The following is an 8,417-nucleotide window of genomic DNA, read 5'->3' as shown; positions in this document are numbered from 1 at the left end:
AGAGACTCTCTTCCTCGCGACATGATGATGCCATTTTTTGTCATAAACAAGCCAATATTATCCTTATCATCCAACCTTGAGTGCCCATTTCTTATGTTTAAGATATTATTCAATTAAAGTAACTTGGGCTTGTCTTCATATGAAACCAACATGGCATCTTCTTTTATTTTTTTTAAATATCCAAACAATATCTTTTAGTTGGTCGTATTCATGCATTAAGATTAAAACTCATATAATAAAATGAAATAATTCATAAAAAATATTGTTTTTTCTAAAATTCAAACCATTTTTAAAACTCATGCACTGCATTCAGTCCCAAAACATTCTGATTTAAATAGCATCAACGAATGGTTCCAAGTCAAAGATGGATTGAAAAAACAAAACAAAAAAAAACGTTGTAAAGATGCATAGAAGTTCGTGTAATGTACACACAGCATATAACTCTCCCCGCTAATATTTTATTTAGGCGAGGATAACGACGAGGGTTAATGAATTTACACCGTCTTTGATTCTTATGGAGTGCGCACTACGCCTCTAAACAACATACATATCTAGAGAGCAGCGGAAGGAAAGCCAAAAAACCCATTCAAAAAAAACTCACAGCGCAGCCTCTCTCTCTTCAGCACCCACTATGAATCCATAATATTAGATTAAGTAAACCTTAATCCTCTTCTTAACCCTCCCCTTAATCTCCTCTAAACCTACCTCCCTTTTTCTTTAAACGTAATAAGCGAAATAAATAAAAAAAATTCACAACTTCTCTCTCTGCATATTGCTTTATTTATTGTTTCTTTTTCTTTTTTTTTTGTTAAAATGGTGGTTATGGCGATGGAGACGGTGGTAGTGATGAGAGCTGCGGCAGCAGAGTGAACGAGAACGACGAACACGAACACGACATTGTCTGATTCGGTGTTACGAGGAAGGCAACAACAGCAAAGGATGCAGCGGAAACTTGAGGTTTACAATGAGATTCTTCGTCGTCTTAAAGAAATCTAATCACGAAGAAGCTAATCTACCTGGTTTTGATGATCAACTCTGGACTCACTTCAATCGCCTCCCTACCAGGTACGTGTGTGTGTGTGTATTAGATTCCGCACATGTACGTGCATCTATACGATATATGTGTATGTATGTGATTTGGTGTTGCCTCTTCGTTTACGGAAATGAAAATTTTGAGTTTTTTTTTTTCAATTTGAATTATTTATTTTTTTTGTATTTTTATTTTTATCGTCTGGAGGATAATTCTGATTTTGGTACCTTTTGTGGTGTAGATATGCGTTAGATGTGAATGTGGAGAGAGCAGAAGATGTGTTAACGCATAAGAGATTGCTGCGTTTGGCTCATGATCCTGCTAATCGACCGGCGATTGAAATTCGCCTTGTTCAGTAACGTATATTAACTGATTTGTTATGTTTTTTATATTACGGATGCTTCTTGATATTAATTTGTGAAGATTTTGATTATGAATAGAATTAGCGATTGATTAGGCTGTGGATTTTAAGACTACGCGAGGATTTTTGTTCATCATACAAGTTTTCGGCAGGTGTTTTTTAGGTTTTTGAAGGACCCTATCTTTTGTGGAGAATTTGGAGTTCGAAGTTTTGTGTTCATCAAAAATTGGTTTTTTGTTCCACATTGTTGATGTAGAAAGTAAATGTGATATAACTATAAATATACGAGTATAATACTGGTTTAGTTACTAGCTACGAGAGGAATCTTCTGTAAACATGTCTTCGAATGAGTTGCTGCATTTCTCACTGTGAGGCTGGTTAATTTGATCTGTTTGAGTTCAATAAACGCAGCTGAATTTCTGTCAAATGCAGATTACAAACCTCGTTTTGCATTTGCTATCTTCTTTTCTTGCATTGAGTCTTGTAAACTTTTTAATTTATCAAGTGCAATCAACTGCATTCTCCCACATGCAGGTTCATCCTACTTTCTGATGACAATTCTGCTGACTCTAGCCTTGATCAAGACTCTCCTAGTAAAGAAGCAGCTCAAAGAAAGAAGTATGCTGTTAAGATCATTATCTGTCCTAGAATCCTCTTAATCCATGCATATTGTTATTTTGACGACTCCAATCAATAAGTTTCATTAATATTGCTGGCTTTGTTATCTTGTTTTCAATTGTCAGCATGCATCCACCGCCAGCCTTCGGTTCATCACCTAATCTTGAAGCACTTGGCACTTGAAGCAAATAAATTTGATGATCAAGATGGTGATAATTCTGTGTGTTGCTGATTCAAAGTTCTTCAGGTAATTCTCTTCATTCAAAATGCTATTGTGGTAGAGTTAACTTTTGATTCCAATATAGGATCTATCTGGGGTTTTTTTCCCTTTTGTTAGTTCATTGTCTTTTAATCGACAGACTTGAGTAAAAATCAGAATTCAGATGAGTTTTTAATCCTTGAATATGGTAGGGCTCTCTTTGTATATGAGATCGTATATTTTGAAATGGCGATCAATCTGATTGAGCATGCCATTGATTATGCACTTTTTCTAAACATATATACATGCATGCAAATTCATATACATGATTTACTAGATTTGGGATGGTTGAAGTTTACACTACTTTTCTTGTTGGCAATGATGTAGGCCCATGCATGAAATTACTTTTTCAACTGATGACAAGCCAAAAACTCCTGAGTCAGGTAAGATAAGCGTGCTTGTTGAAGTATTTATTTATCAATCATTGTTTCAATTTGATGGGGAAAATCTTCGTTTATTCTGCTGCTTCTTTCAATTTGGAGGCTGTTTTGGTATTCAATTCGGAAGAAGTGCAAACAAATTTTAGGATTCGTTTTGAGCTTTATTCCACCAGCTGGCAGCATGCATTTTACTGGCTAGTCAAGTTGCATGAATAACTGACATTTTATGTTAGCAGGAAGTCTGTGATAGTGTTCTGATACTGCTAAAATAAACATTTAACCATTGGTTTAATGTATTTTTAGTTTATTGTGCTTCTAGTTATTTATGAGGTCATTGGTGTTTCGCGAATTTACAGCTGACTTCCTTACTTTTGCCGACATTGGGTTTGAACATCCCAAGAAGCGCACGCATTTTCGACAGTTGATGGCTACTCCTTAGATGTATTTGTTGTTGATGGTTGGCCATATGAGGTACTTGCCAAACACACCTTTTATTACATAAGGCTTCCATTAATCAGGAACATATTTGAAATACACAACGAACATGGATCGATTAACAGACTGTTTTCATAATTTTCAGGAAACGGAGCAGCTCAGAGAAGCGTTGGTAAAGGAAGTGTCCAAGATTGAAGGTAATTCCCTGATTATATGCCATAATCTCTTCACCGCATCAATTGACTAGAACCTATTCATGTTTTTTTCCTTGTGCGGGTTCATTCATTACGTCTTTGTTTCGATATGCATTCCAATTTACTTTGAATGTGTTTGCAGGATCAAGAGCAATTTAGGATCAATTACGATACTAATCATGTTGCAATACCCAATGACGGACTGATGTGTGGGAAATTGATTCCTAAATATTTTGAAGTTTGAGAACAAAGTTGCCTCTGGATCATATGGTGATCTGTAAGTTAACTGTCTTTTAGATATATACAACTTCTGTTGATGTTTGGTTTCTTATTCAACTGTTTTCATCCTATTTGCTTAGGTACAAAGGTACATACTGTAGTCAGGAAGTGGCTATCAAAATTCTCAAGCCTGAGCGAGTAAATTCAGACTTGCAGAAAGAATTCGCCCAAGAAGTTTACATTATGAGGTCTGCACAACGTCTTTCAGATACATAGTTTTTATACAACTCTAGGCTGTTTCTTGGGTTTGGTTTTTTTCCTTGTTTTTACATATTCTTTGAACTTGCAGGAAAGTTCGGCATAAAAATGTCGTACAATTTATCGGTGCATGCACCAAGCCTCCAAGTTTGTGCATTGTAACAGGTAAATGCCACAGAGTTTTTGAAACATTTGTTATGTTTATTTATTCCTCGTATGAATATCTTTCTTTTTTTCCCTTTAATTTTTCATCTCCCACTCAACATTTTGTATCTTAATTTTTCTTTTTCTTGGTAAATAGAATTCATGTACGGAGGAAGTGTGTATGACTACCTACACAAGCATAGGGGTGTTTTTAAGCTGCCAAATTTACTTAAAGTAGCGATAGATGTTTTCTAAAGGAATGGATTACTTGCACCAAAATAATATAATCCATAGGGATTTGAAGGCTGCAAATCTTCTCATGGATGAAAATGAAGTAAGATTCTTCTTTACCATATTTAATTTTTTCAGCAAGTGCTTTGTTTACTATTCGATTAGCTTCAGTGATGTTTTTTTACCTAGTCTTTTTCATCCTCCTCCACATCTTCTACTCTCATCATCATCACTGAGGAAGATAAATCAAATTCAACTGAAGCTTTGTACCGTATGTGTATCTATAAGAAACACCTGTTTCATTTCATTTCAGGTAGTCAAGGTTGCTGATTTTTGGTGTTGCCAGAGTGAAAGCTCAGACTGGAATTATGACTGCGGAAACTGGGACCTATAGATGGATGGCTCCTGAGGTGCGCCTTTGTTTTCATTACACCTTATTCTGAAAGTGTTCCCAGCTTTACCAATATCCTCCCCAGTACTAGTGTGCAAACTATCTTGACATTAATCTTAGTGTTTAATTTGCTTCTTGCTGTCACTGAGAGAGATCACTTGTTTACCATTGTTAAATAATCCATAGCTTTACCCTCCCCTCCCCCATGATTCTTGTTGACACTTGGATGCATCATTAGTTGTGCTGGTGGGAACCACCATGAATCTTCTAAATGGTTCATCTCGCCATTTTTCTTACAACTTTTATCTTGCATTGAAGGTCATTGAGCACAAGCCGTATGACCACAAGGCTGACGTATTTAGTTTTGGGATCGTGTTATGGGAGTTGTTAACTGGAAAGGTACTGCTGTTCATTTTGGTATAATATCCCCTCTTTTCAGTAAGTTTCTGATCTTGCAAATTGATCATTTTTGCATATTTTGTTTCCCAGATTCCATATGAATACTTAACCCCTTTACAAGCAGCTGTTGGAGTGGTTCAAAAGGTAAAAATCCTTTTCAACAAGCATTTTTTTTTGCCCTATTTCATATGATGAGTCCATGATTATAAGAATTTGTGTGGTGGTTTTCATTCACGTGGTTTCAGGGTCTACGGCCTACCATACCCAAGAATACTCAACCAAAAGCTTGCCGAACTGCTAGAAAAATGCTGGCAACAGGATCCAGCTCTAAGGCCTGACTTCTCGGAGATTATTGAGATCCTGCAACAAATAGCAAAAGAGGTAGTTAGCAATTCTGGTTTCTGCCACAAATGGCTTTATATATCCTATATGTTTCTGTACATGTTCATCACAAGCAATAAGACTTGCAAGTTTTATAGCAGGTTGGGGATTGTGGTGAATGGCGCAAGGAGAAATCGTCTGGCCGATTTCTATCTGTGCTCAGGAGGAAGTAAAGGGAAGTCTTGCAGATGCTCGTAACCTGAACAACAAGCTAATCAAACCAGCCATTTTCCATCCTTCTCATTACCATTACTATACACTATTATCTTACCTATATACGTAAGCTGTAGAGAGTTGCAATCTTTTGGCGCGCCTTTCAAATGAGATATCAATGTCTGCGCGACAATCATGTAATTTATATGATTTGAGCCATACTTTATTGGTTCTAACCGATTTTGTTTTTGTTTTTTTTTTTATCGTGTTAATGTCCTAGAAATACATCATTCAATGATTGATTTTTAGATAGCCCCATATCTACTTCCAATATTTCTAGATAAATGCTTCCAAATTCAAACCACAGTGCAGCCCCTTAGCATAGAATAAAAGTACATGATCAGGTGCGTGAGTCCACCATCGCCTCTCAGTGTTTGAAGGAGAAATAGAAGTGGAAGTCAATGGTACCAGTCTGGGACCTAGTTCATAATTGTCTTCCTGACGTTTCCTGGCATCAACAAGCAATGAGGCTAGTAATTGAAGACCATAGCAGCAGCACCTACAACCTTTTCAGGCATGGGAAGGAGACTTTGCTGCAACTCTGCAATGGCACCATCTGATCGCCTAGTACTCCACAGAAGCTTGGCCTTTTCCATGTGAACACTTGGTGCAGCCGAGGCCTGGGCTTTCGAGAATTGCTCGGTTTGCTGTCTCATAGTGACGAGCCAAGCGACAAAGCCTTGCATACTGAAGCCAGCAGATCCCAACATGGGCACCGAGACAGAATGGAATTTTTTTGACCAAGAAAGAATCATCAACAAGAAGAGTGTGGAAGTCCTCCAATTCACGTAGTAAGTGAAGTTTCACGATAAACGGGTAAGCCCGCACGTAAGAATCCATGCCAGCAGCAGCAAGAGGAGCAATCAGAGCTTCTTTGGATAGTGCAATCTTCTCAGCAACTGAGAACTGATCCTTCTTCATCATAGACTGGAGAATCTTTGCAACATCCATGTCAAAGGAAGCATTACTTTCAGAACCACTACAAAGTAGACCATCATGATCAGCCCCGCTGATGTACTCATCCATCAAGTCCCACCTGCCCAGCCACCATGCTGCTTGCACACCTTGCATGCACCAATGTTTTCTTGTATTGTGGAACCCTAGAAATTAACCATCCACATGAGTGACCATAGCCTGAAGGTGGCACATGTTCAGCAAACAGTTAAGCCTGACACCTGAAGGAGGCCCTGGCAAGTGTTTAGCTTTGGAATTGCAGTTAAGAGTTCTGAAACATACTTACACTGTACAAGGAGTTGATCCTGATCTGTCGAAGAAATTGAAACTTGACCCTTGGATTTGGATGCTTGTTTCTTTGATGACAAACAGCATTCAGAAGTAAATATGGCAGCATATGAATTGCTAGATGCATATCATGCCGCACGAGAGCTCTACAAGCATTAAATATACTTGCACGAGATCCGGTTGCATGTGCAGTAAGTTTCTTTATCCAATAGAATATCCATCTTCTGAATGACATAGAAGGCCGGTAAATTGGCCCGACTGAGGCTGAGTCGGCCACATTTGGAAGCTGAAATCCTCTGAGTAAGGCTGTGATCAATGAGCTCAAAATGTCCATATCAGCAGCAACTTCACCAGTGATCAGAGATGTAATATCTCCCCTTCTCAGATTCAGTAACTTGCTTAACTCACACACCACCATATACCTAACATTCAAGTTCTCATGGTTAAGACCATCAACAACATCTCGCAGTTGATCCTTTAAAGTCATTGACCCACGTGCTTCTTGAATAGCTTTGTTCACTTTCATTAGCTCAGAAATACTAGGTAATAGAGGAAATTCATGAATATGCTGCTTCAGGATAGCACTGTTCTTTAACACAAGTTCTTCCAAAATGTTCACTGCTTTGTTCAAATGTGTAGAAGGATTTTCTTTGTATCTCTCCAAGAAGGGAATAAGGGCAGCAAAAACTTGAGAAATGACATGTTTAGTGCTAGATGGTGACTTGTTTGCCAGTTGCTCTATGAAAAAGTGCAAGACAGATAGGCCCTCGTTTTGCAGTGATTCTTTATCAATAGCATGCATAAGAAGGACCATTAATTTTGGCACATAAGTACCAAGCTGTGATCCCATCATTTCAATTAGCATTTTAATACGTCGCAAAGCTTGTTTCTGCAGCGAAAGATCCTCTGCCTGAAGAATTTTTCTATCAATGCCATTAAGGAGACCAACAAAATGATTCCTCAGAAAGCCTGGTAGATCTTCACCACCTCTCAGAACTCTGGCAATTTCTTTTATCATGTCAGGCACTCTTGATAACCTGCATAGGCAAACAAAAATATGATGATGGGCAGATGACAAATCACCCATTTTGCACCATCATACAATCATCAGTTGATTGCAAATAAATTAAAAGCATTACGAAAAGCAAATCTCAATGTAGGTAATATCTCAGCAAGAGGTGTAAGAACTTGATTCCCTAAATTGAAAGTTTGGCATGAGGACATTACTTAGATATGTCTCATTAAGGCAGTCTTTAATAAGAGTAGCCCAGGGACATGAGAGACAATCCTATCATCCCATATTTTTGTAATTATTAACCACTTTCAGGCCACTAACTTGCGAAAGCTTGCTTGTCAGCCTCAGACATTTATACAGCACTTTTGTACTCCAACTGTAGTATTCGTTTTCAACATCCAAACAGCCACCTAAATAGCCGGTTTTGGAGCATAAAATTTACCTGCTATTTAGTACGATGGTGGGCTTAATTTTGCTATAGTAATATTTTTGGATTACTCTTTTGGCTATCCAAAAGCTTTTTCATAATCTTGAATATCTGTTCTCTGTTAGTTTTACATGGACGGTGCTGAAAGTTGCAAGCATGTTAAGGTTGTGTTTGTTTTTTAGAAAATAGTTTCTGAAAAATTACTTTTTAAATTTTTCCG

General features: G+C 37.7%; 1 pseudogene; it reads left to right on the top strand.

Moving 5' to 3' along the window:
• Positions 1-2,120: 2,120 nt before the first annotated feature.
• Positions 2,121-5,689, top strand: LOC118036271 (serine/threonine-protein kinase STY46-like; annotated as a pseudogene).
• The last annotated feature ends 2,728 nt before the right edge of the window (positions 5,690-8,417 follow it).

The sequence above is a fragment of the Populus alba genome, chromosome 4 (assembly GCF_005239225.2).
Source record: "Populus alba chromosome 4, ASM523922v2, whole genome shotgun sequence".
Lineage (NCBI taxonomy): Eukaryota > Viridiplantae > Streptophyta > Magnoliopsida > Malpighiales > Salicaceae > Populus > Populus alba.
This window is presented reverse-complemented; position numbering and strand designations above follow the sequence as displayed.